General features: G+C 38.3%; 1 protein-coding gene across 3 annotated transcripts in view; it reads left to right on the top strand.

The window, feature by feature from the left end:
- Nucleotides 1-27,345, top strand: part of CHST9 (carbohydrate sulfotransferase 9) — a 281,990-nt gene that overhangs the window by 100,303 nt on the left and 154,342 nt on the right. The window contains exon 1 of one of the 3 annotated variants that reach the window (XM_031658941.1): nucleotides 7,487-24,132. The exons of the other annotated variants lie outside the window; for them this stretch is intronic. The gene's annotated coding sequence lies outside the window, so the exon portion shown is untranslated. Of the gene's footprint in view, nucleotides 1-7,486; nucleotides 24,133-27,345 lie in introns of those variants that run through there. 3 annotated transcript variants of the gene reach the window in all.

Here is a 27,345-nt window from a genome sequence, read left to right as displayed (position 1 = left end):
TTTTATTAAGCACTGCACTGAGTGCTATGGAAGGTTCAGATATAAAGGGTATTTTTCTTTCTCACCAATGCATTTCTACCATTTTGGGGGACATTAAGTGAACATACAGAAAAGAAAAACTATAGAATAAAATATATGCAAGTATATTAAAGTATAAACATTTAGTCACTAGCTTAAAGTATTCCAAGAGAATTTGAAGAGTATTCAAACCAAAATTTTAGCCATTTGGAATTTTCCTTGATTTTAATTTATGTTCTAATTAAAATTATAATTGTTTTCTTCTATCAATGTGATTGACTCTAAACATTAGTAAAGAAAAAGAAAAACCCACTAGCACCACCAATGGTTATAACAAAAATGCTTCCAAAGTTTCCACACAGAGTCAATAAACTCTAGCTTGCTGGGTTAAATGAACCATGTGAAGCTATAAATTCAGAATTTTATGCACCTTATAAGAACACAGTATAAAACATAGATGGACTGTCTTTTCTAGTGGAGTGAGAACTCCCTGATCAATTCTGCAGTTATGCTATGTATTAAAGCCACTCGAATCCATTTGACAGATCACCTCTCTAAAGAGCTAAATGTGTGGTTAAATGATTGATTATTCTCCCCGTTCAGCTCCTTTCCCCTCATTGGGCATGTAGCACTCGTCTGTCTCCTTTTCCCATCATGTGCAGAAAATATGGAACAACCTCTGTCCTAAGCTTTCTGTCAAACACTTTATTGGCCTGAACGTGGATGAGGAGACATGCATAGGATTCAAAGCTTACACAGAGGATTCATATGCTGAATAGAATTTAAGTTGCAAGACCTCAAGGTTATGCAGAGGAAAACCAGGAGTCCCTCATGTAAGCTGTGGATAGAATGGTCTGTTCTGGACTTATTTCGGTTTACACTAATGAAAGCCTAGCTGCTTTCAATAGGAGTTGGTAGAGAAGTACAGGCTTAGGGACTGTGGAAGTTCATTCTGAACTCCTTTGGCTCTCACTTGCCACACTGGCCCACACCGATACCAGGATTTGCTTATTGGTCAGGCACCAAAACGTTCCAAGAATTCTAAAGAGTTTCTCCTTTGAAAATAAGTTTTAAGTGGAAGCTTAGTGACCTAGAAAAAACTGAACCTACTAAAATAGACCAATACTACACACACACATACACTTACACACACACATTCATTAATAACAAGTCAGTCCTTTAAATTAAATTAAACAGGATAGAGTTACTGCTACTGCTTCTGGAATTGTCCCATATCAGAAAGAGCCTAAAATTTCTAATTATGTCTCATTTAACTAAATTATCAGGAATTTAATCCTCTTCAGAGAGCCTATTGTCTTGAAATTGCCCATTTAGATAAGGAAACCAAGTTCTTTTTATCAAAGTACTTTATGAATGTTGAGAAATGTCAGATTCAGTAATTTATCACCTGGATACCATGTGCTTTGAAGGGGAGGATGTGATAACAATGGTAATGACACGGTTAATTATGTTACCATGGCAGGACAGCCTCCAATGGCTACTCCGGTTTCAGCTCTGTGCACTTCACATCTTTATCACAACCTGGATCAAGGGGCCATGGGCATCACACAGGTGTTAAAATGGTTTGAGATCCTAGAGTTTAATAATTTGCTCCATGGATCCTGGCATTCATGACAGTCTTTGAGGTGCCATTAAAATATCCCTAAATCTGGCAGATTTTTTTAATGTTTAGGGGTTGTGTAATCAATTTTAGTCATTCTTACACAGTACGTATGAGAAGAGTAAATGTTTTCCATGTCTAATAGGAGACATAAGAAGTTTTGCACATGTGGGAGTATGTGGGTGGAAGAGATACTTTATTGTAGATAATTGATGCTGGCAAATGAGATTTTTAAATTTTGTTAAAAACAAAGCATTTCTGGTACCGTCTAATATTATGTGTTATTATGATCCAATAAACTGTGTTCACATGAATTCCACCTACAAGTGGATAAAGTTAAATTTGTAAGAATGTCAGGCTACTTGGAGTCAGAATGTATTTTCTCAACACTGAATCAGAACCTAAGGAAGAATGAATGATACTTTCAGATAAGATCAGTTGGCAGCCTGGAATTTGTTTTATTTTTCCTTCTTTGGTATCTTCCTGAAAATAAGGTTTTCTTTTTTCTTCTCTGTCTCCCTCTTTGTGTGTGTGTGTGTGTGTTTATCTTGAGTACTTTGCTTTCCTAAGCAATGGAAATTTAGTATGTTTGCTATCTGGTTGGACAAGTTTCTAAACTGAGCGTGACAAATATCAACCCACCACTGGAGCTCCTTGCAGCTAATGAAACGTGTCAGCCAAAAAAAAAAAGCAACCCACAGAACCCTCTCATAAGAGCTGCAATATATGCTAGTCAAAGAGGCAGTGGCCGCACCAATTTAGGAGCATTTCATTTTTCTTTATCAGTGATCTACAGTCTCTACTTCCTAGCTTTTACACATTAAAAAAAAGAAAAACATAGTGGAAAAACATTTTCTTTAAAGTGTTATATTTTTCCTATTTGATGACTATACTATAGATGTTAAATCTTATATGTTATTGTTCTTTCAATATATGAAATATAAAATTCATATATTAGATATATAGATATACATAAACTATCATATATTTATATAATTATAATGTATATTTTATAATTATACATAAGTCAATATTATTTATTTTTATTAAGATTATATATATAAATCTAACATATTGATGTACTCTCCTAACCTTAGCAACATGTTAGAAAATAAAGTATAAGCTTTGTTAATTTTGCAAAGCTAGGAAATATCATGTGTTTCATATAAATAGAATACCAGCATCAAACCACCCCAACCCTAGACAGGCTAATGGCTTTATGTCAATGCCAGGACTTGGAGTGGGGGAAGACAGGTGGTCAGGAGGATGGGAACCTTTTGTCCTCCTCATCTCCTAGAGAAAGTCACAATTTGACAGACAGGGGAAGGATAACATTAGTAGATTCCATTTTATTTAACTCTATAAACACACAAACCTTTTACCCCCGGGCTATTTTTTAAATGCTAATAATTTTAAAGGCCCTCTCATTAACTTGAAACATTTTTATAGTTTTGTTTTTGTTTGAAAACTCATACCAGCCATTAAAGACTATGTCAGTTACTCCACAGATGGTATTCGTGTGGATTCAGATATTTGGGGTAAATAATAAAGAAGAAAAGAAAATGAATTTGATGAGAGATCCTTCATGCTAAGCTGGGCAAAATAAATCACAGTTCTGAAAATAACATATCCCTTGGGAGAAAGTTGCTTCCATGCTTTATAACTTAAGGATGTTAGTCTCATAAAGTTTCACACATTTGAAGTGCATGGTAAACAGCTAGTTGTCATATTCAAACGTGCTAGGATAAAATATGAATATCTTTGTTCTGTTCTTTTGTTGCCAAATATATGCTACTTTAGGTGAGACAACTGGTTCTGTGTCTCAGTTATAGCTTTGTTGCTACTTATCAAAGATGAATGATGCCTGCACCTCCTCATAGCGTTGTAGGGTGCAACTAAGATTACAAAAAAATAAGAAAAGATGAAATAATAAATGTGAACCCAAAGAGATAGAAAATGTAATGCTGCTACTTTATATTATACATATATATATATGTGTGACTATACATACTCACTCTCTCTCTCTATATATATATATAAATAGTCACAAAGAGTAAGCAAAGCACTGTTTAAAGAAGTAGTGAATGTTGGAAGCCACAAATAGCTTCTTGCAGGGAGTTGCTGGGGAGTGGGGCAACCACAGAGAGTGCAGCATGAGTGGCGACTGAATATGACAATCTCATGGAATGGTGACCTTGACTCTCCTTCCTGTAGCAGCCTCTCAGCATCAGCCCCTGGATGACCCCTCTCCATTACCCCTAGAAACTTTCCTGTCTAGACTATACCATCTTCTCTTTGGTCACACTGCAGGTTTACCCGTTCCTGACTACATACATGCTGCTGATGTCACCTCAGTGTGTCACATAGTGTTTTACAGTCTGGGCTACTCAGTCTAAGGGTTTCACTTTCCTGCTTTGACCCAGTACCTGCTCCGCCCATCAGCTGGGCACTACCAATGCACTAGCTTAACTTGTTATCCCAGCGGTGGCATCATTCTTCTCCTGAGTTGTCTCCTTAGGAGATCCTGGAAAATCCCTCAGCCAGGCCAGAACTCCAATGGGATAACTACGTCCTGTTAAGCAGTTATAGCAATGCCCCTCCAGAGCATATGCTCTGCTCTTCCAAGCCACTGTGGCCTTGCATGTCACAGTGGTTGGAGTTCTCAGAGCATTGTGAGGCAGATCAGTGTGAATTCCAGCTTCTTCATCCAGCTACATATTCATCTACAAGTACAAAATTCCCCTTGCCAATTAGAGGATGCCCCGGTGCTGATTCTGCTCTAGTCACTTGGTGATTTAGGCCAATGCTCCTCAAATTTCAGTGGGCAAACAAACTACTTAAGTCTTGCTGAAGTCCAGATTCTGATTTGGTAGATCCTGAAATGTAACCTGAGACTCTTCATAACTCATGAGTTCCTGGTGATCATGCTGCGGCTTGTCCCCCATGCTTTCAGTTGCAAGGATCTACCCAGATTTGGATTGTACTTCTCAAACAGAAAGAGAAGCCCCTGCTGGACCAATAAGTCTTAATAAGGCATACTTCTATGCTTCCATTAGTTCCACCAGTTACTTTAAAGCCATAAACTGGACCAAAGTCTTCTGCCAAGGCTTGGATTGGAGCAACAAAGCCTTTTGTATCTGGTAGGAAAGAAGCTATCTGTCAGGATGATCTGACCTGATTTTCTGGATCTCATCAGGTTTGGGTCCAAGTGAGGCTGCACATCTGGCCAAGGAGAACTGGTCTGTGTGTAAGGCAGAGTGTCAATTTAGTTACAGGTCACACATGCAGACACACAAGCCTGCAACTTCGACCTCTGGCACATCCTATGTCCCCTATTAACTTAAAGCATTTCATCAGCAGTGTAAATATTGCCAAGAAGCTGCTAAGAAAAAGCCTTTTGGCAACTAGATGGTCTGCCTTCAATGTTCACCATGAGTCCACTGGAGCTAACAAATCATGAAACTGTTGTTGACAACCCTGGTTGCACAGCATCCTGAAGTGAGGGAAATGCCAACAATTATGCCAGAAGGAAGGCTTTAAGGATATTCTACATCCTGGTTTCAAACAACAAAGCTTTACTGCAGACTGCTAGGAAGTGGCAGACACAAGGAAATGAGGCTGGTGAATTGAAATCCACCAAGGAAGAACTTTTCTCGGACCAGAGACTTCACAAGCTCACTACTAGTTTAAGATCTAGAGCTACAAACAATCACAGCCTCTCAAAAGCCCAGCTGTGGTTCAAAGAACAGTCTTCACACTGGGCCATGTGGAAAAAGCTGTTGAGTCAACATTCATTCTAACAGCCACACTTATACATAATGGTAAGCAGGGACAGTATCACCGTCAAATAGAAAGGACTTCAAATATGTAGAAGGCGAATTGGTAATAAACTATATCACGTGTAGGTATATACCAGCCGGAAAAAGGGGAAGATGAGAGACTATTTATACTAATTCATTGTGAAGATGTCTATAATTGATGGAGTCTTGGAATCATCAAAATAAGGACTTCCCAGGACCTTTGTTATTACATTAATGACTGCTCATTATTTGCATGTCCTCTAGCAATAATATCACTTTTATATGAATAATGCACAGTCCATTTTGTCCTGGCAGCTAATTTCTCAACACTGTATTTATGAGGATAATACAGATATTTTAGTGATTTCTCCAAAAGAAACAATAAAGTTTTTAAATCGAGAAAAAAATGTCTAGTATTTACCACTAAGAGGAATGCAACAATATATTTATTGAGTACCTTCTTTGAGTGAACTATTTTCTCTTAGGATAAATCTCACATTATAAGTGTGATTGCTCATTTATGCTAGAGTGTGTCCCTGTGCTCAAGGACAGCAGATGTATCTACAGAAGTCATTATCTAATGAGTTAGAACATTTTAAATATCACAGGAGAACTATAAGCAAACTGTTGGGGAATTTCAAATATTAAGTCTAGATAATTTCCAGTTTTATAGTTCAGGGCTGGGGAAGAAGCCAGGGAAACCTTTATAACAAGGTGGATTAAACTTTTGCCCTGAAGAGTGAATGAAATACTGATGTGTATCAATGATGGAAGGCTAGACAAAGAGGAGGACTATTTCAGAAGAACAGGATCCAGTCAAGAGAAACTCCTCTGGTTACAAAGGTGCTAGAGAGCAGAGGAGCCTAACAGTGGATGGCGAGGTGCCCCAAGAAGAGCAAGACCAAGAGGCCACCAGGGGTGCAAGGACAGTGGAAGTAAATCTTTCTCAGAGCCCAGAAACTAGTGCCAGTTGGCAGAGGCTGGCCATAGGGAGCTGGAGCCACGAAGGGAGAGGCAGACTCATGGGAACTAGGTCCATGGAGAGGCCACAGGACCCTGTGGGGTACTGCGGGGTCAGCAACAGAAGAGATTCTGGCCAGCCCCCTCCTTTTATCCTCCAAAGATTCATCAATACCCAGCACTGACCAAACCTACCAAAGAGCACAAGCAAACTTGGAAAATTTAGCTTCTGCTAACATAGAGCAAAGTAGGATAAGGGTGTGAATAAACCTGAGAACAAACCAGTAGTGGACCTGCATAACTGGCAAAAGCAAGGACAACAAAAAGCAAGGGGTGTTTGGGAAATGGCAAGTCCTATAGTTTACCTCTAACACGGGGGTGACATAGGACAAGGTCAAACCTCTTTTGTTCCCAGTTAGTGGGGGACCTAGCAGGGTACCTGACATATGGTGAGTCTCAATAAACACATCTTCATTAAATAAATGCATGAGTGAAATCATGTAAATGTAGAAACATAGATTGGAACCCTTTCACGGAAGATATTAAATGGCAGGCTAAAAGGTTTGACGTTTACTACTACCTGACATGGGTAGGCAATGGAGAGCCACTTCAGAGTGGAAACATGATCAAAATTATGCTTCCTATTGAACAGATATAGAGATAAGCCTTATTATATTTGGCCCAGTCAGCCAATTATATTATGTTTAATTTGCAGGGCTTAGTATAAAATAAAAATATAGGGCCTCTAGTTCAAATGTTATTAAGAATTTTATAGCCGGGCGCGGTGGCTCAAGCCTGTAATCCCAGCACTTTGGGAGGCCGAGACGGGCGGATCACGAGGTCAGGAGATCGAGACCATCCTGGCTAACACCGTGAAACCCCGTCTCTACTAAAAATACAAAAAACTAGCCGGGCGAGGTGGCGGGCGCCTGTAGTCCCAGCTACTTGGGAGGCTGAGGCAGGAGAATGGCGTAAACCCGGGAGGCGGAGCTTGCAGTGAGCTGAGATCCGGCCACTGCACTCCAGCCCGGGCTACCGAGCAAGACTCCACCTCAAAAAAAAAAAAAAAAAAAAAAAAAAAAAGAATTTTATAAAGAGCATTAAGTATGGAGCCCCTGAAGCTGATCCAAGCCCAGTGCATTATATTAGATGCCTCTGAAAAATAAATGTACTAGTATCATTGTTAATTGTCAAACTTAGAGCAGATAGTAGCTACAAGAGAGTTCTAAATATAATTTAAGACAACCATCATTATCTGATTTATTCTTGAATGGACATTATCCTAATGTTTTCTGAAATTAACTTTTTATGTGCCAAACAGTGGCATAGAGGGTGATTTAAACACCAATTATCTTCCTATGAAATTATTGCTTTTTAAATCATTTAACATGTTCAAGGCACTGTTGCTGAAATGGCAACCCATGTTCTCCTGCATTATTTAATTCATGTTCTTAAAACAGTTCATTCTGAACCTCTTTCTGGCTCAAATGCAAACTAGTACCCTGCTGCTTGGTTTACTAATATTCAAATTAGAACAGTATCCTTTTGCTGTAATTTGTGTCTGGTGGTGCTCAATTCAATTTAGGTAGTCCCCAAATTGGTTTTCACATATCTGTCTGTTTAATATTCATTTTGTAGCAATAGAAGACAGGTCTATTCAAAAAAATTGCAATGAATTAATATAGTAGGAATTTGGAAACTGGAGTTATAGTGCATATAGCCCCTATGTTTCAATAGATGTTGCAGAGTATGTTCAGTAGCTCATAGCAGATTTATCGTGCTATCTATACAATGGTTGGCATCTGCAATCCATCAAGACTTCATGCTTGTGAAGAAGGAGTGTTGATTTTGTATTTAATATGAGTATAGGAAGAAGACTGGCTTTTTGGAAAAATTTTCTATCATTCTGATTTTTTAAAGTCATATATTTTCTCACTTATGCATGTCGAGGACTTATAAAAGAAATTCTTAGAAATGTTTGCAGTTGTCTCACAGGCTTATCAAACCAGAGAAAGGGAGATAAGAGAGTATGTCACAGGTGGGATCATTGCTTTTTATAACTACAAAATTATATTAAGGAACTGTAGGGTACATTTGAGAACATAAACAGCCTTTATTATAGGATGATAAGAAAACTGGTGGTCCAAAAGTTAGCAATAAATAAAAGTACCAATTCCATAAACCAATTTATTAATATTTCTTTATCTATTCTACAGTTACTTATTTAACCCTAACACCACTTTACATTTTGCTGCTCCTGATAGTAAGAGCTTAAAATCTACTGGAAGGGAAAAATAATTAAAGAAACGTAAGCAAGGATTTCCAGGCAATTTGGCAACCTGAGCTGATGTGAAGGAATGTCTTCCCCAAATCCAAACACATAAAATGGCAGGCAAAATACAACAAAAGCTTTCAAGTTCACCATGAAACAACAATAGAAAACCTCCATGTCCTAGAAAAGAAAAGGAATTAAAAGTAAAAATATGTGAGGAGGAGCTGATACCATTCTTACCTTACGTTTGTAGAAAAATCCAGGCCACAGACTTCATACATTTGACAGTGTGAAATCATGACCACATTTGTGAAAGGGGCCTGGAAGAAACCTGCAGTTGTCTGCAGTGCTGCAGAGATGCAGCACTAGCAAGTAAGCCAAAGGCCACAAGAATAAAATGAGGCATCCCAAAGAAACTTGAACCTCTGACTTACATACCATGTGAACGAATGTAGAGTACAGATTCAACTACCCTAGTAGTATGCTGGTAAATTAAAATAACAAATGGTCCAAAATTGATGAAATACCTAGATATCATCAGAAGCAAATGCAGATTACTCTAGAAAAATTTCCACAGCCAAGGACATATGTAATGTACACAAAGAGTTATCTCCATCTTTCAGTGGGGATAATTCAAAGATTTAAACTTACATAATCATATGAATTATCTGAAGGGAGATCAACGCACATAATACAGATGTTAGTTTTTACCCCAAGAACTAGAAACAAAGAACCTGAAAATGAAAAGACTTCAAGTACATCTTGAATGTTCAAAGAAATAAAAGAAATAAATGAATATCTAAACACTCTAAGGAAAATGTAAGGTCAGTATGAAAAAAAGGACATATGGTATAAGTAAAAAACAAGTAAAATTTTAAAATAAAAAGTGTCTATCAAGATAAAATTTAATAAATGAGATGGACAGAGGACTAATCATAGTTTTCAAAATTACTAATTTGAAAAGCAGATTTCAAATAGCAGAGAGAAACTAAGAAATTATAGATAGACAGATAGATATCTCAGTTAAGTTAAAAGAGAACAAGCAAATCCAACATGTCTCTAATCGAAGTTAGAGTAAAGAAGGAAATACTCAAAGTAATACTTATTATGAATTTTACAGAATTAAAGATTCTGAGTGGATAAAAACATCATGTCCCAAACATGATAAAAATAAGATCTTAGCACCTAGAAATAGCATAGTACACCTGCCGAATGCCAAGGACAAAGACTTAAACACTCCCAGAGAGAAAAGAATGCTGTTTAAACTAACAGTATGAATCTGTAGCAGCAATAGATGTTAGAAGGCAATGAATTAATATCTTCAAAGTGTTATTTAAAAAAGGTGCAATCTGGGATTCTATACCTAGCTAAACTATCATTTTAGACTCAGGAAAAAGTAAATATATTTTCAGGCAAACAAAGCTAAGAGTTTACTACCCAGAGACCCTCAATGGAAGACTGAGACCAATGATAACTCCTACATTTCTGGCTTAGGCAACTGGGGGGATACTCTTACCATTTACTGAGATGGTGAACACGGTAGAAGTACATTGCGTTTTTAGTGTTATAGACATATATATGAAGATGTTCAGTAGATAATTGGAGCTAACTATTTTGCTGGAGATATTGATTTGAGAGTCATTGACATTTAGAAGATATTTAAAGATACTGGAGTGGAGTTCGTTGTCCTGGGAGATAATTTAAGGCAGAACCAGAAAGGCACTAGATAAGTCCCATAAAGGATCCAACATTTAAGGAATGAGCAACAGAAGGACATGAAGGAATACATAAGGACATGAAGGAATACAGAAAGACTTGTCAAAGAGGTAAGAGGAAAGCCAAAAGCAAGTGGTATCATGAGAGCAAAAGAAAACAGTAGACAACAGTGATAAGTATTAGAGATGTCAGAGATGGCATAAATGTCAGAGATAAAATAAGGCAAAGATTGAAAATAATTTCACTGGATTTACCCAAAAGAATATTGTTGAAGATCTAGACAAGAAGAGAGTCATTGGAGTAGTGGGCGCAGAAGACAATTACAGTGAGTTAAAGACTGAATGGGAAATGAGCAATGGGGACACACTGAACATGGGTACTTCCCACAAGTCTTGGCTGTGAATGGGATGAGGGAAGGCAGCAGCTGGAATGAAATGTAGGCTAGAGGGAGGATTTGCTTTGTTTTGTTATTATACAGCAGGGATGTGGTATTCTAAAATACTCATGGAAGGGATTCAGTGGAGAATGAAAAAAATAGAAGGAGATAATTTGGGGAGCTGCAGGAACTGGGAAGCCTTGAAGAGGAAAGGGATATCTCTTCCACTGCAACAAAGACAATGAGATAAGAATCCTGTGACTGAAATGTGTTGACAGAACTTTTAATGGGAAGCTCATTTAGGGGTGTCTATTTTCACCTGTGATGTAAGGAGTAGGGTGGTGTGCTGTTTAAACTGACAGTATGAATCTGTTCCATACAGTATGGAGCAGGTAGGTGGTGAAGTCTATGGAGAAAAGAGAAGCTATGCATGTTATTAAAAGTGGGTATAAATATGACTGCAAAACTGCCCATTAGGCTGCTACTCTCAGCACACTTCCTATGGGGTAGCCGGGCACCACAGGAGCAGTCACAGGGCTGTAACACTGCCACTGCTTCAAGAAAGCTGTTTTCTTCTAACAAGAAGGAAGAGTAGGAAGAGGAGGAGGAGGAAGAAGAAGAAGAGAAGGAGGAGGAGAAGCAGCAGCAGAAGCAGCAGCATTAGCTATGAAATGCCTGTTTAGGGCTGGAAACTATGAATTTTTGGTTGTGTATTTGTGACAGTATGGATCTTATTTGTAAATGTGTGCAGCTGAGTATCCATCTTCACTCAGCAGTCAAATGACAAGGTGGAGAGTTGAATTGATCCCCAGATGTGATTTTACCAGAAAGTTAAGCAGAAAAGCAAGAGAGCAAGGATGTTGAGGCTATGATAAGAGAGGGTTTGAGGTGATGGAACATTGTATAAATGATACTAATTTACATATACAGTGTCCATGTATGAATTGAAAAAGAGCAGAATATCTTTAGATTGAGTTATTAAACATTTTTTCACTTTTTATAAGAGAAAATAATGTTTTATATAGTGTCACTGGCATAACTTTGTTCAATGGCCAAGAACCATTTCTAGAAGTAAATGGTTGGAATTGAATTTCATCAAAAAATTCTCTCCATCTCTATTCCTCTTATTTTCTCTAATTCCCACTTGAGTATCTGTAACATATACAGGTTCTTATCAATATAAGGAAATAAAGTAAGTAAGCACTTTATTTTCCCTTTTAGGGGCATGATTAGGGTTGCGAGACAGAGGAGCAGACTGTGAAAGCTGAGGAAGGGAATGTTTATGATAGTCTTGGGGACTCTATGGGAGAGAGGAAAATGGATCATTCAAAAGCAGCTCCCAAAGTAATATGATATGCAATAGTTATAACTTCTTTGTTTTCCCACAGATTATTTTAAATATCTGCTTTGAGTTTTGGTACCCTTCCTCCAGACCATGCCCTAGTGTGGCTGCAGTAAAATGATTGAGGGACAGAGGGGCTTAATAAACTAAACTGGACTGGCACTCCTAGAATCATCAGGGCCATCAGATTCAGTCAATCTGAATATATTAGGTTTAACATTCTAAAACTCACAGTAACTACTCCTTTTTAAAAACCTACTGTAAGCAAGAGTACATATGGCCTATAGAAAAGTGAAGATGCAAGAGCAAAACTATAAATCCTCCTCAGAACAAACCACTTCTTGATAAAAATAGATAAATGAAAAACATCTTGGGTACTATCCCACCATTAACATTGACAGAATTGAGTTAGTAGTTGAATCTTTTGACCCTATTACAGGAAAGCCCTTTATTTATTATTTATTTTTTCCTTTTTTCTGCTTTCTTTTTATTTTTCTAAAGAGAAGGAAAATGCCAGACAGCAATGTGTTGTTACTGCTACAAAATATTATTAAAGCATAACTAGCAAACCAGAAAGCATCGCCCTGTAAATTTAGTGAGGTGTCAGTTTTGATCTAGGTGTTTTGCTCTCCAAAGAGATGCTTAATCTTCTAAACAAAATTGGACTGAATGATTTTCAAAAAAAAGTCTGTTATGGTAAAGTGTCAGTGCAGTTTACCAGCCAAGTTATCAACTAGTGACATTCCCATAGGTGAGTATATGAATCTGAAACTTTAGTCTAACTATGAAAATATTGATTGGGTGGTGCAATAATAAATGGTACCATACCATTTTACTTTCAATAAAGTAATTAGAAAATTGGGTCCTACTACTGGAATTTAATGTTTGGTATATAGATAATTCTATCTTAATAAAAAAGATCAGAGTAATCAAGAGATCATACACATGAAACAGAAACCACTACAGAAATGTAAGGCCTTAGTTAAAATAATGACTAGTAAGACAAATAAATTTACTGAACTTTGTGCTCCCCTAGAAGTCATGGTATTTATAAAAGTTTAATGAGTCCTATTTAGTAAATCTTTTTAGAATCTACTCTAGCTTTTCAATAACCAAATAAATATGTGTAAGAAGTTAAAATAATTTAGGTTCTATAGTGAAGTACAATTAATGAAAAATGCAACTAGGTTTACGTCAAATTATAAATGCTAAAATATCACCAACTAGTTAAGCCACTTCATTAAATAATTAATGTAGGAAATGTGAATGATTTCGGCCTTTGGGGGTTAGTGTCATCCTGACAGGTGTAACAATCACATTGGCTGGGTACTGTGGCTCATGCCTGTAATCCCAACACTTTTGGGAGGGAGGCTAAGGCAAGGGGATCGCTTGAGGCCCGGAATATGAGGCCAACCTGGGCAGCATGCAGAAACCCTGTCTCTAAAAAATAAATTTAAAAAACAGAATCATAGCTATTTTTATTTTACTGTGACTTAAGAGTTGTGAATTTATATTCATCATTTAGTCAGCATTTCTTTTAACTTTTATAAGCCCAAAAGTTTAGTATTATTGCTTCCACCTTGAACACGAGAAGATGGAAGTTCAGAGAGGAGAGCAACTGGCCGAGGTCACTTTACTACACGTGGAAGAGAGAGGGTCCAAATGCAGGCCCTCTCCCTATTTTACCTTGTTAACTCCTAGCAATTGAAACTTAAAATATGCAAATAAGTAATAGCTGTGTTGCAGCAGGTTCTTTTCCTTTTGACTTGCCCAGATCCAAAAGTCTCCCACCCTTCATGAGGTACCCATTTTTTAAGACCCAAATAAGTGGACTGTTTTCCCACCCTCTATGAGGCCCTGTGCCCTCTACGTGCCACCTTTACTGCGGGCTAATAAGCTCTTCTGGATATCACCTGTTTCATTTTCTGCTCATGCCACATTCTTGTTCCTATTCCATGTTTTACCTCCTAGAACAAGACACTCTCTGATGTATATCAACCCCAAGATGGTCCGTAACCTTTTGCCACCCTCACATGGCACTATAATGCCAAACCGACTTTTGTTCATTGGAAGATTGATAGAATGGAGCCCAACATAATGCAGAATTGGAAATAACTTAATATTGAAAGTAGTTATCATGGTTCCAAGTATTTTCTTTTTGTTTCCTAAAAAGAGAATTTCTTGTTGATTGGATCCTTCCTTAGGTTTGACTACCATATTTATATATTCACCTAGGGGAGGCCTCTCTTTTTATATCATTTTTCCCTTTACTATTTTCAGGGTCATTAAACCTTATCTCTCAAAAAAAAAACAAAAACAAAAACAAAGCAGTGAATGACTCTATAAATCCTCTTTACTTCTTTATACCTTTCCTTTTCTCCACTCTCCCAACTAGACTATACCAGGAGTGTCACTTTCATAACCAAAACAAATTTTTAAAGGATCAGGGAATTTTCCTAAAGAATTGTTGTTTTTTTTCCCTAGAGATGGCATTCTGCCCCTCCCCTGAAAAGCAAAAGAAAGTGGCTGGCATTTGTTTTGTTTTGACAGCAAACTCTCCTTCTTGTTATATTTGTGTTTTTAATACTATGTATTTGCACACAGTGGTTATAAAAGATTCCAGAATTTTTAAAAAATGAGGTCTAAAATTCTCGGCTTTCCAGAATTGGAGAAAAACAAAATACCCTGAAGACTCTTACATTCCTCTGAAAGCAGACCAAAGTCCGACTAAATGTAGCTGGCTGTGAGCTGTTCTTTACCCAGCAAACTTCCTTAATATGTATGTATTTTAATTCCATTACATGACATTATCCAGTCTTCAAGATGAAATATTAAGATGTTTATGGAAGAGTTTTCTGCCACTTACACAGGAAGAAAAGCTTCAGGCAGTGGCTGTTCTTTCTGTCCCCTCAAGTTTATACATTACAGACCTTATTTGCATGCACCAAAACTAAACATCTTGCCAGGGGATACAGATCCCTGTGTGCCCTGCTAAAGAGGTGGCATGTGATGCTTGAAATGTTTGAGATGACAAATAGCCCAGCAGGTCTGGCCTCTTCCTCTCCTGCCCTGGGCTGCTGGCAATCTATTTCAAATTGTGTGTGCATTGTAGGGTGAAGCCTGTACCAAGAAGTGCCAGCCTTACCCCAAGCAGTGTCCTATTGAATATGGGATTAAGTGAAAGTCTCTGGGGAGTAGCCAGAGAACAAAAGAGCATATCATCACCAGAGGCAAGAGCAGCTCACCAGAAGGAACCTCTACGCTCTGCGTTTCTTTCCAATGTTTATGTTGTCATATGGAATCCTGTCAAATGTTTTCAAATGGAAAAATGCACCCACCATGATTCTTTAAATGAATAGTTCCGCCATCCATGGGGGCATCATTTGAATGCCTAGAAGAAAATCTGGAGTTTGAACTATCTTGAGTTGAAGCTAGCCTTGCCATTTTTGTTTGTAGCTCAAATAGTACTTTCCAGTGCAAAAATGTCACTGCTCTGATGTGTGCGGAACAGAGTGCTCTGCGTGTATTAATCATGGTGCCGTCTGCATGGGTGGATATTGTTGGAAGCAGAGATAGCAACCTGGGCCCCATGATGCTGGCTCCAGGAAAATGTTGGCAGAGCTCACAAGCTGATTATTTTTTCACTGTAAGGCTTAGGTATTACAAATGTGTGATCTGAATTTTTTAACAGTTTTCTTCACCTTTGAAATTACTCTTTTCTCTATCTATCTATTATCACTTTCCCAGGGTTTCCAACGAGCTTGTTAAGAACTAAGATCAGCCTGCCTATTAATACTCAGGCCTGATTTTTCTTTACCCATAATATCTAGCAGTGTCATAACGGACCTTAAAAAAAAGTAACCGTATATAGCCCATAGGTATTCAGGATTCTGGGGGATACCTGTTAGACGTCCCTGGAAATATAATTGGATTGTACACATTGGGGACTGCCTTCTCCTCCTTCCAGAGGTACCCCATTAAGATGGAACACAATACTACAAAATTTACAGCCCTCCGGGCCTCCGACCTTCACCACCCCCACCACCCTCACCCAGATTTGAATACAACTCGTTCAACTGAAGGATAAAACCTCAATTAAAAAAAAACACACACATGTAAAATGCAAATGATCTCATAATTTTTTGAAAAAAGAATCTATAGCAAATAATGAATTGAGGAGTTTAAAATCAAACTGACAGATTGGGGCTATGTAAGCAGCCAGTTCAGATAATTTTATGGAAGGAAAAACTTACATATTTTGCACAACAAAGGAAAAAGAATAGAAATGACCCATTTCCACAAGACTTCAGAGAACATTTTATACACATGACAGTGGATTGTCTGTATCCTATAAAATAATGCTAGGAGGAAAGGCTAACTCCATCCTACTTTATTTACTTCACATCAGCAATTTTTAAAAGAATTTCTCCAATTTTTGAAACATACAATAAATTTGACAATGATCATTTATAAAGATACTTGTATTTATTTGTATTTTATCTCCTTAGGATAAGCTTTGCTAGGTGTGTTTGAGATAGGAAACTGAAGACTGTATAAATCAAAAGGATAATTTAAATCAATTTGTGTCTCTCAGTTTTGTACATAAATTAGGCCAGTATCACAAAAATATGAGGGAGCATATGGTAAACAGTGTGATTTGTGAAAGCTCTGGATTCTAATCCAGGATCTAATGTTTACTGGGTAATCTTGGGCAAGTTTACGCAAGTTTACCTTTCTGAGTCTCTATTATTTATTTACAAGCTATGGACAAAATATTTCCCTGTTCCTTCCCCTGGGACTGAGCTAAGAATCCAGTGAGACAGCGCATGTGTGCTAGTCATCTCTGTGCATTCTCCTGGGAACTATCCTTGGTGTTTTGTCGTGACACACCTGCCCCTGTAATTGCTGGGCCTGAGGCAAGAGAACTACTGGGTGAGGTGTCAGAGCCCCAGCAGCAAAGAGTGGTTGCCTCTCAGCAGTAAAAACAATTGAGCAGCAACAGTGTAAGTTTGAAGAGGAATGTTTTATTAGATAGAAGGAATGCTGCAGTAGAGTGCAGCTTCAGTAAGAGAGGACTGAGTGTGCCAGGTTGGATCTTCCTTAGGGGTATTTGTGGACCTTAACGCAGGAGCTGAAGGGTGATTTGGACCATATTAGTCATACTGGTCATGAGAAATGATTACATTTGTGGATGTTTTGGTGTCTTGATGTCAGCAAAGGTTGTACAATGGGTTTCAACATGATTGCATTCTAGAAATGTACAGAAATTCTAGAAATCTCATTACTTCTGAATTCCTCACATAAGGAGATTTTCCTCCAGATGATCTGCTTGGCGACCACCAGGTGATCTTTGCTCTCCTTGAGAACCAGTGTAGGTCCCCTTTTCTTTCTACCTTCATCACAGTCCCTCCAGCATTGCAAGGGGCCTCATGCACGTGCATTGGGGCCATCGATACACACATCAAAGCCCCAGGAATCCTTTGAACACTCCTCGGGCCTTGGAGTCTACACACCAATGATCCAATCTGGTCGCCTCCTCCAGATCTGATCTGGGCAGAGTTAGGTCAGAGAATTCTGGCATCCCAGGTACTCAGTGCATGGTCTAGGAAAGGTGTGGACTCCATAGACAGACACCTGGGCCCTCCTCACCTTCTGTGAAAGTGATGTGTGTGAAAGAGAGCAAGAGAAGATCCTCTAAAGTACAGTGCCTGGCTGGGGAAGAGTCTCACGCCTACAATTTTTGGAACTGTTTTAAAGTTTAAAATTAACTCTAAGTAATATTAAAGCTCTTAATTCTTTCCTTTAGGTTTTATTCCTAGTGTATTTAGCATTGAATATTATTTTTGTAGTTGGCTTGTGTATGCTTTCAGCTACAAGTACAAAAACTTGAACTTATACCCAAAAAGGTTAAATAACACATAACAAAAAATCCTGAGGTAGGGTGGCCCCATGCTACATTAATTCAGAGGCTTGGTGACTTCACCCTTGGGGTGTGTTCCCCTCAGTCATTCTTGGAGTAAGTTGGTTTTGTCCTCATGTCCCAGCATCATGCCCAGATGTGACAACATGCACTGAAAGAAAAGGAGATGGTTTCTCCCATGCGTCTCTTTTTATTGGCAAGAAAAATCTTTTAATGAAGTTCCTCAACAGAATTCATCTCACCTATAACTGGATGTGATGGCACATGCCTGTAATTCCAGCTACTTGGGAGGCTGAGGCAGGAAGATCACTTGAGCCCAGGAATTTGAGTTTAGCCTGCTCAACATAGTGAGACCTCATCTCTAAATAAATAAATGCACATGTCATTAGCCAGAAATATCAAACGACCACCTAAACTAAGGGGGATGGGGACCATGATGATTAGTTTACATGTTTCATGCATGTCATGTGAGAAGAGTTGGGTACCAGTGTAGAAAAAGAGGAGAAAGGACTGTGGACAGGCATTCAATTGTGTTTTTCACAGTAAATAAAGCTGGAAAGTTACTGCCCTTCCCTGACAATGCCAAATTCTTAGTCTTGTGCAAATCTTAGCTCTCAGTGACCCCATCTAGTCGGGATCCTCTTTTCGACATTCCCACTCTCCTTCCTGGAGCTCACCTGCGCCCGCTCCCTGGAGTACCCTACTTCCCACCCTTCTGGTGGGCTGCGCTGTGCCAGTGACTGGCTTGCTTTTTCTGAAGTTAGCAATTCACACTGAACACTAATGAAAGATTTTTCCAGAAAATAGCTTGTTGCCTTAGGCATTCAGACAACATTTCTCTTCACTCCTGGAGTGTCTCTTCCTGTGTGTCTCTATTATTAGGTACAGGCTCATTTCCAGCCCCCACTTGGAGGCCCTATGAGTTGCACCAGTCCCCAGCCTCTTCTCTAGGGCCCCTCCCTGAATCTTGACTGTGAATTTCTTGTTTACTTTTTACAATAGCGTTGCAGACATGAAGTGCCTATCCTTCTGTCTCTCACATAACAGACACTCAACAAGATGTGCTCTGGTTGTTTTCTCCTAAGTGCCCAAGTGGTGGGGAGCCTCTTCTACACCTAAAATGCACTAGACAATTAACAATTTTCCTAGCAAATTCCATTCAACCAAGTGTCCGGGGGACAGTCTTTACAAGCTTATAAAGTAGCCTGTAAGGCCTGAAAACAATAAATCAGTATCCACTCATCTAGGCACACTTTTCTTGTTTTCTTCCTTCTATCCATGAAATATCAGCTTCCCTGAATGTCTAAGGTCCAAACCTTTGATGTGGGTCAATGTGAAGGAAAAGATGAGTGTGACAAGGATATTTTTAAGATAAAAAAAGGAAAAACTTGGGGCTAGCAGGATTAAAAACTGTAGTGACATCTCAAAGAAGAAAATAAAGTTCACCTCTGGCCTCCACCAGCTTTCTCCACAAGCTAATGAGATGATGATTAAGAGTGTGGGGAAAAAGAGCAATGAAATGTCCTTGTTTCCCCCAGATGAAAATCTAGGCAGGACTGTGTGTTCATTAGTCACATAAATTGCTATTTAAAGTGAACCAACTCAGACTTCACAAGCATAGATTCTGATTGGACTCATATCATTGCCTTTCCTAATGAAATGCCTCCCATTGTTGCCTTCACACAGAAAATTAACTCTAAATAATATTAAAGCTCTAATTCAATATAGATTCCACTAATTGATCCTTTAGAAGTAAATCTACCCAGGGAAAATAAGACTATTTTAAATTATTTACCAAAAATTGGGTTGAATCTTTCGAGTGTTTCAGTTCAGAGGATTTCTATATAATTGTAACAATATATGGTAAAGTTTTTGAAGCCTAGATACATATTTTAATGTCATTGTTTCAAATGGGTACCCCAATTGATGGTTCACAAGTTCTAATGTGCTGCACTACTGGCAAGTCTCCACTTTACTTTTACTCAGCTTGACAGGGTAAAATTGTAAAACTCTAATAAAACAAAGTATGTAGTACTCTATAGAAATTGTGCTTTAACTGCACTCCTAATAACAGACTTTATTTTTTCATGAAAAGCAATAATTTTAGATGCTAAAATGCTGAATAATAAAACATATTTATAGGTATATTGAGCAAACCCTCTTAGGAAAGAAGGAATCTAGGTGACCCCTACTTTAAAGGAAAAGATATCAATATATATTGATATGTATGTCAATAAATATTCTCATTATGAAAAACAAACAAAAGCATTGTTTTGACTATTCCTATGTTAACCCAGTATGACAAAACTTAATGATATAAAAATGATATTTTGCTTGCAGTTTTGTGGCTTAGGGATTTGGGAAATTTTGGCAGGGCAGTCTGTCTCAAATCCACATGGCATTTGCTGAAGTGACTAGAGCTGGAAAATCCCCTTCTAAAATGGTTTCTTGTCCCACATATCTGGTCCCTGGGTTGAGATGGCTGGAACACCTGGGAGCTGGTCACATACTGTTCAGGCAGCTCTCTTTCCATGTGGCCTCCATGTGTGGTTAGCTTGAGCTTCCTTACAGCGTGGTGGTCTGAGGGTAGTCTGACTTCTTACCTGGTGTCTGGAGCACATTTTTAAAGACAGGAAGTAGAAGCTGCCCGATTCTCAAGGCCTAAGCCTAGAGATTGGCAAAGCATCATTTCTGCTGTATTCAATTGGGTAAGCAAGTTACTAGGCCTGCAAAGATTCAAGGGGAAGGAAATTAAACTCTAACTCTTAATGTGTTACCATTTTTGTTCCAGCACAGGAGTGAATAAACATATTATGAAAAGATTTGTCATTTTACAAAATAATTTATTCCAGTTTCTCTCAATATAATAAACACACCAAAGACATTTAGAATATTATATTATTTAAAAGTGACTACTCACACCTAACTTACTAGAAACATGTTCAATGCTCAAAGGAAAGTACAAATGCTCACATCCCTGCTTTAGTCAGTAGCTGCAGCTTACGCAATTAAGACTAGCATTCCTATTTTGCAAAGCTATTTAAAACCTGGCACTAACTATGTATTTACTATTGCCAGTCTGACTTCAACCTCTAAAGGTCTTCCAAAAATCTTCTCTGCCAAGAAATGACTGCCTCAGAATGAGATCCTGAATATCAAAAGGTTTACTCTAAGATTTAATTCAGCCAGACCAATGTTGGAAATCTGAAAGGGGCCGTTGTTTGTCACGTTAATTATGTGCTTGTCGGGTAGATCTCAGTGGGAAGAAATTTTGTACTTGGGAATTTCCAAGACAACCTAAAACTGTTGTTTCTCATACTGATTTTACTATTTCTTTGCAGAGAGGTCAGCCGCCTGCAAATCTTTGGGCATTCGGTCCTTCTCAGGCTTTCTCCACGCTATGCCGGATGGCAGACCCCAGGGCTGGGGAGTGCAGATGGAGAGTCAGCCCTGCCAAGGCAGATGGCCGACCTCAGAAGCCCAGATCTATCTGTATCGATATGTTTCTGAAGGGCCAGTTTTTGTATCTCAGTACACACTGTCTGGAGCTCACAGTACTCGCTGTGCTCATAATGGCTCTCTTTGCCTAAGTGTCCTAGCAACATATCAACTAAGCAAATAGAAACAGACAGGAGCAAGTGGAGTTTATCTAAACCTGCAGGAGGGCAGAGAGGATTCACAGCCGTACAGAAGCTATCCTCAATGTCTATGGAGGCTGGTGTTTCAACATCAGCATGAATCCAGCCATAAATTATAAAATAAACTCCGCGTTCTTTTATACCATTGACCACCCAGAAGCTACAGTTTTATCTACCTCTACAGACCAGTTGGTTTTCAAATTGGCCCAGTTAAACTTCTCTGTTCCTCCTCTTACAATATAGTACATAAAATCCTCTCACATCCCTGTTTGCATAATTTCTTTTGAAATTATTAGTAGATAGCATTTACCTGTCTAAATGAATAGACCATTGAATCTTGCAAGAGCCAAGTTACTTGTTTAAGATGCTACTACCAATTGTTGAGGAGAACAAGTTCTGGCAGAGAGGTCTCTGATTGCTAGAGCAGCTCTCCCTTTCTCTTCAGCCCACATTCGACTATTGACAGTCCGCAGCAGCTGGTCGCTCCAAAGTGTGAATAGGAATTCAAGCCATAAAGCCTGCATCCTAAAATCATATGATCTTAGCTTATAACTGGGGACAATTTTGACATGTAAATTTGGTTTTCATCAAACCAATGAGTATTTGAAAAGAGTTAGGACATGAGGATGACAGAAAGGGAATTCACTAAAATAGGAAGCTCTTTTCCCTTGGAAACAAAAAGAAGAGAAGAGAGGGAGGTGATGTAAATATACCAAAAACCTCCCGAAGTCTCAACTTTATAATATTCATAATAGAAGTCATTGACCCTGAGGATATAAAGAGTTATTATATGCTACTAAGGACTACCTGATACAGAATATTTGTAAAGAGGAGCACCTAGCAATGCACTGTTTGCTATGTGCCAGGCACCAAGGTGAGAGCATTACAAATATTGTTGTGTTATGCACTCAAAACATGGAGAGATTATTATTAAACACATCATTTTATTTAATCTTCATAGTGACCCTGTGAAGTAGGTACTTGCATTACCCCCATTTCCAGATAAACACAATTCACCTTAGATTAAATGAGGTACCACAGTGATCAAGTGGCAGAGCTACAAATCGAAGTTCTTCACCACTCTACAAAATTGTCCTTAATCACCACAGCTAATAAGCACAGAAAAGGTAAAAATATCTGGATTCATATTCCAGATCTGACATTCATTAACTGGAACCTTGTGCATGTGAAAAAAAAGATTCTGAGCCTGCCTTCGCCATCAGAAAGTGAAAGTCATTTTCATCTACTTCATAGAGTTACCTGGAAAATTAAATGAACTAATATTTAAGTGTCAATAGAATACCCAACTCATAGTAAGTACTGAATAAATACTTAACTGATAAAAAGAAAATTTCAAGATCTTTCAAGTGTCTTACTCCTGAAACACTGTGGTTAGATAATTAGAAGTTAAAAAATTGTTTCATCGAAACAAATAATTTGATAAACAATAATTGACTAGTTAAAAGGCAGTCTGCAGAAATATTTTTTAAAAATAATTTATTCCTGCAACTTTTAAAACTTAGGGACTGATTATATATTCCAAACAAAGCTCGTGTACACGCACACACACACGAAAGAGAGAAGAGGTGAGAACACAAAGTACATGTAATGAGAAGATACTCTAGACTTCATTCCATACATAGCTCACAGGCATCCCTCGGTAGGATGAGAAGTTAGTCCATCGAACTCTAAATCCATGTTCCTTTTGTTATATTATGCTGTTTCCCATAGAAAGAGATTGACTAAGAAAATCTTGCATTTAGGTGGATTTTATGTATCCATATTATCTCATGACAACCAATAAGAAGGACTTTTTGGTGTACTAGCACCCAAGACGGCATAATTTTGAAATTATTTTAATATATTGATAAAGGCTTTTTTTTACTATTATTATCCAATTCCACATCCCACTTTTCTCAAAAATTTTGCATTAAAATAGATAAACATGGCAGTAGTGGTGACCTGGGTTTTAGGTCTGGGCTTGCAAATCAACTAGCACTATAACCTAGTCACCCTGTCTGTAAAGGAAGCATTTGAAGCATTTCAAGTTCCTTCCTCTCTGAAATGAACCGAACCAAAACCCTACCACCTTCCACTTTTTCTAGTTAACTCAGAAGTATAGAAGCACTACAGATTCTCATTATCCAAAAATATTGCCAGTTTTTTTCCATTAAAATCTAGGTGAAACAAAAACGATATTAAGCAGTTCATGGCAGTTAGCATTATATTATCTGGTGGTTATGCTCTTCCCCCCTTTTTTAATAAGTAGCATGTGCACAGTAATTTTCATTGTCATGATTCTATGCCTTCTTCATAGTGCGTTTTGCCAAAGAAACATCAGACATAAATGAACATTCTCAGGTATCCTAGCAACAGGATGTGATTAATAATACCTCTCAGAGCAGGGCAGATAAAATGCCTGAAAGTGAACGCAAACTCAGAATTGGCTACTGAGAAATTGGTAGTGCGGTAAGGCAAGTTTCATAAGATACCACGACAGACTTTATCATAAAAAGATGGAAGCAAGTGGAAGAGAGAACATATTTTACAGAGGAGACTATAGTTGAGCATGAAAATATAGTATATGTGTGTGTGTATATATATACACATACATACATAGTATACTTATAAATGTGTATAAACATACATGTGCACGCATACACGCGCGCGCGCGCGCACACACACATATATAATTTCCTTTTCCTGAGAAGTGACATGAGATACTGAGTTATAATACAGATGCCCCTACTCATTATTGGTGAGACAGCATCAAATTGCCATTTATGTGCCTGTGGTTTTAAAAGATCAAAAACAATCCCTGTGATTAAGAGACTACTTCCATACTGAAGTATTGAAATGTACTGTAAATTGATATATATGTAATGTTTCTCCATGAAACAATATCCACAACCTCAAGTCTAAAATAGCTTTTAAAAATATTGAGACTCAGTTTACATAGATAAATAGTCATGAGATGCGGAACTTTAGTGTTCAATTAAATAAATTTTCTCATATAAGAAAAAAGTTTTATCTTGCAAATTCAATTTTTATGAGGTTATGGTCTATTTTTATTTATCACAAGTGGATGCCGCATCCAGGTTTAAACAGAAATAAGATGCAAACCATATTTTAATGTTTTGTTTTAAAACTAGAATCTGTGATAAAATAAAGCACAACTAGGACAGAATGTGTGTTCATTATTCTGAAAGCCTTTCTATTATTTTATCACCCTCTTTTCTAATATAATAGTTTTCTTGGTTGTCAGTTGCAATATACATACCTGCTAAAAGCTCTATTCTTGGTTGTACTTTCACTACATTTTAGCAGCACTAAAATTGACTTCATGTTCTCCAGCATTTCAGAGTGAGTTGGAGTATTTGTGTTTAAGGCACACTGCTAGACTTCGGGAGAAAGAACAATGTGGGACTCTCTACTTGTCCTGAAGGAAGCCACCATCCAGTTAGGCAAACAAACACACAACTAATTGTGAACCAAAATAAGAATTAATTCTATGGCAAAGGCATAAATGAAAGGCTACAGGAGCACAGAAGAAGAGTGCTTCATTCTTCAGGGCATGGAGAGTTTGGGGAGTTGACCCAAAAGAAAAGACTTCACAGAGGACTGGCAGCTGAGCTGAGCTCTAAAAGTTAAATAGGGTTTTGATAGGCAGAAGCCATGTGACAGGACATTCTAGGAAGCAGAAACAGCATGAATGGGGAACTGGGGTGGGGGTGTAATTCCTGGTATAATGGGTAACTCCTCTATGTGATGCTTGAGGAGTGGCAGCAGAAGGAAAGTTATGGCCAAGTTGTCCAAGGTCATAAATTTTATATTAAGAAATGTAGAGTTTGATATTTAGGAGTGATTGGATTACAAGGAAAGAAAAAACCAACAAACCAGTTAGGAGCCCATAGAAAATAGATAACCCCAGGAACAGATAGAAAGTTCATGAACTCGGGTGATGGCAGTGACAAAGAAGATATGTCTCAAAGACCTGATAGAGAGGAATGTATCGGACTGACGGACAGATTAGATGGGAAGAAGGGGCAAAAGAAAGAAGCCTGTGGTTCTTAGGTTTTATGTTTGGTTGCCTGAGCAGACACCAAGGATGAGCAGTTTTGTAGGGGACTATAATTATTGTTATTTTAATGGCATCTTCCTCCTCCTCCTCCTCCTCCTCCCACTCCTCCTCCTCCCACTCCTCCTCCTCCCACTCCTCCTCCTCCCCCTCCTCCTCCTCCTCCTCCTCCTCCTCCTTCTTACTTTAAGTTCTGGGATACATGTGCTGAACGTGCAGGTTTGTTACATAGGTATACCTGTGCCATGATGGTTTGCCGCACCTATCAACCCATCATCTAGGTTTTAAGCCCTGCATGCATTAGGTATTTGTCATAATGCTCTCCCTTCCCTTTCCCCCAACCCCCAACAGGGCCCAGTTTGTGACGTTCCCCTCCCTGTGTCTGTGTGTTCTCATTGTTCAGCTCCCACTTGTGAGTGAGAACATGTGGTGTATGATTTTCTGTTCCTGTGTTACTTTGCTGAGGATGATGGTTTCTAGTTTCATCCATGTCCCTGCAAAGGACATGAATTCATTCTTTTTTATGGCTGCATAGTATTCCATGATGTATATGTGCCACATTAAGCTCATCATCACTGGTCATTAGAGAAATTGGGACTATAATTATTTAAGTTAAGGACATGTGTTGAAGTGCAGTGGAGGACACAGGTAGAGATCTCCAGGAGGCTTTAAAACCTAAGTAGATTTTGGATCTAGAGATGTAGTGTCACAATCGTCTCTTTCGGGGAAAGTGAGCATTGAGAGAATGAGAGATAAGATCACCCATTCAGACTGAGATAAAGATACTAAAGAAGTCTAGAGGGTCATCTCCATCTGAACAGTTCAATCTCTGTGTCCATTGATCAATATAATACTGTCCTACTATGTAATTTTTATTTTTCTAATTTGATGTTTAGTGTGTACGTGTGTGTGTGTGTATATATATATATGCACACCTATATATGCACACATACATATATATAACTAAGAAACCTAAGTAGATTCCTGTAACAGGACTAATTCATGATAAAACTAATAGGTAGCATTTATATAGCACTCCACTGTTTACAAAGCCCTTTCATATAACATAGGGGCTGAAAATTGTTTGAGGTCTTCATAAAAAAATTTGAGGTATTCATAAAAAATGTTGCACCTTTCAGCCTCCCTTCTGAAACATGAGATGCCAATATTTCATGTGAATTTTGTCCATGTCTTGCTAGCTTTACCATATGGAATTGTTTAATCCTCACAGCATTCCAGAGAAGCAGGCCCTGATCCCCACTTCACAAATGAGAAAATCAGGGAGACTGATTGATATGCCTGCAATTGGCACTAAATGATGAATTATGACAGACTTTCATAACATATACATAACGCTTATCTCAGCATTTAGCAGCCAAAAACAAACTTATCAGCTCACATGGTTTCTGTGGGGGACTCTGGAATAGCCAACTGGATGGTTCTGGTTTTGGCTTTCTCAAGATTACAGTCAAGATGTTGGCCAGAGCTGCTGTCAGCTGAAGGCTTGACTAGGGCTGGTAAATGGATTGCTCATATGCCTGGCAAGTTGATGGGGGCTGCTGGCAGGCCTTTGTTCCTCATTGGCTGTTGACAGGAGGCCTCAG

This window comes from Papio anubis, chromosome 19 (genome assembly GCF_008728515.1).
Source record: "Papio anubis isolate 15944 chromosome 19, Panubis1.0, whole genome shotgun sequence".
NCBI lineage: Eukaryota > Metazoa > Chordata > Mammalia > Primates > Cercopithecidae > Papio > Papio anubis.
Note: the sequence above shows the minus strand (reverse complement) of the source record. Positions and strands in the feature narration are given on the sequence as shown.